General features: G+C 43.4%; 1 pseudogene; it reads right to left on the reverse strand.

Annotated features, from left to right (window-relative positions):
• Positions 1,120-2,077, reverse strand: Gm2726 (predicted gene 2726; annotated as a pseudogene).

Below are 2,446 nucleotides of genomic sequence, written 5' to 3' on the forward strand. Positions count from 1 at the left end.
AGAGGAAGAAATATACAATGTAAAACTATAGGCTACCACAAGAGGTGGCTTCTCCTTGTTGTGAAACTCTAAAAGGCTTTAAAAATCCAGTTTCTAAAATAATCATGAGCAACAGAATACTGAGGCAGCCACGTACACCTCCACGAGGTCTCAAGTGGCACCGCTGTTTTTCCTGAACTCTGAGAAGAGGCAATTAGTCAACTTCAGTTGGGTTCCACTGAGAAGCCAACCGAATCATTGAGATTTAGATAGAGGTACGGAGCTCCATTCAGCTATCTTGATGTCAAGAAGCCAACCTGACCCACCGACTTAGCCTCAACACACAAGCGTTCTCTTCTAGTCAACTTGAAATAGTGGGAGGAAAACAACGAACCAACAAAACCCCCAAGCCCTAATAAGGTCTATGACAAGGCAAAGAACTTCTCTGTAGATAAAACCTCCACAAAGCTCAATGAGGTAACCCAGAGCTAGAAGTGAATCATGTGGATTTCAGTGAATCCCAGACAGTCGTGTTAACACCAATGTCAATTATTTACATACTGTAAGCCCTCTAAGAAACGTGTCCCAAGCAGCATCAACTGTGCCCCATGCATCCCCAGGACTCACACATTCTGATGAAGTGGTTTCTAACTACGTGCTCTCTACTTTGTGGTCATGCTTTGGGACTATCCCTAGTCGACCTTGCCCATCCTAGAGGCAAGGCCTTCCCCAGAAGGAGATCCAGTTCTGTTTCACAAGATCCACATAAAGTCTTTTATCAATACGAAGATAAAGGGAGGCGACACGGTGCTACTTGTGTGTTCAGAAATTGCTTCCTCCTTCAAGCTGGTGGCAGAAAGCTCAGTCTGTCCTGCTTAAAAATTAGTAGTGCAGGTCTGAACCATCAGAACTTTGGCAACGCCTTAGCATTTAAAAAAATTTTAACTACCTTCTAGGGGCAGGCCATGCTACTGAGTTATAAAAAATTATCACGAGGGAAAACAAGTGTAACCAGCCATTTAAAAATGCCCCAACCACTGCCTCTCCACAGAAAGACTAAACTACATATGGTTCAATACACAACAAATCCCATCTCTGTCTGCTGAAATTCCCCTAATTTCATTCATTAAAGGGGATTTTAAAAAAGAAAAAAGGCTTAAAGAGCACTTTACAGCAGCATTCAGCTTTCCTACAAAATGCTCAGCATCGTAAATATTATGTATACTTCCTTTTCTTGCAGTAAGCTGGCTTCAGAGTTTATTGGATGAAGGGTAAGGAGGGTAATCCATCAAAAAGTATTCTAGAAATGTCTTTTGGAAGAATAGCAGGTATCCAGAGGCAGCTGCTTTCTTACTGCTGCAGCAAGGCTTGAAGAGATGAGTGTCGATGAGGACATCCCCCAAACGGTCCTTGTAGATGATCTCACAACATATTTTTCTGTCTTTTCCAGTAGGTAAGATCTAAGAAGGAAAAAAAATCGGAGTTCTACTGGTTACTGTAGCATGGAGACTGGGCTGGAGAGGCCTTTGAGGTGCCGTGAGCATCAGAATTGTGGAGTTTAAATTCCTTCTGCAGTTTACTGATCTGGTTGCCTTTTATCCTGTTTCCATATAGAGTTTTCACTTTCTTTGATTTCGATGTTGTCTTTAGACTGGGGCCTGCTCTTGCATCTACCACATGATTCCAGTTTTGTTTGTTTGTTGTTTGGATCCTGCCGGCAGCTCCTTCTATCCTTTCACAAGCAGCACACAGGCATTGCAGATGTCTCCCGCGCGAGTCTCATGTAACCCAAAACAGCTCTGGAAATCCTTTTTGTAACGTTTACTGTCCGTGAACCACGAGCTGGAGGGCTTGACTCTGCATCTACAGCAGCCCTCTGTACTTCGGTACATCTTTGGCTGGTGAAAACCAAACATCTTTTCTTCTGGCTTAAAGCTTCCACTTGTAGCAGCATCCCACGATGCAAACTGCACCAGGCCAACCCCGTGCAAGCACTCCCTCTGTCAGCGCCGAGTCCAGAAAGATTGTCTCCAGCAGTTCTTCAGTTGCTACCATGACCGGAGTTCCGCTTTCCCTCTGCGCAGGTGCGGCACCCTGGCCTGGGTTTCTTTTTTAGGTATCCTAAAATGTGGACAGTGATAATGTCTAAGAATGTATATATACATTCAGCAGACATAGTGATTAGTAAATGTTATATTTTATTAATAGTTTCAATTTCATGGGGGTAAGGTGAAGAATGATGTAAGAAGGCAAATGCTTTCCAATACGTGGAGCATTTTGTTGCTAAGGAAGGTACAGCTGAACTATCTAGCCACAGACCCGGCTGTGATTATTTTCCTAGGCAAAAACAACCCTCAAGAAGAAATCGAATCACTTGCAATCCCTCTTTACAAAGCAACATCAACAGTCAAGTCTCCATTTTCACAGGGCACAGAGCTCATGTAAACTATGAAGTGGCCTGTTTCTA

Source organism: Mus musculus, chromosome 13 (genome assembly GCF_000001635.26).
Source record: "Mus musculus strain C57BL/6J chromosome 13, GRCm38.p6 C57BL/6J".
NCBI lineage: Eukaryota > Metazoa > Chordata > Mammalia > Rodentia > Muridae > Mus > Mus musculus.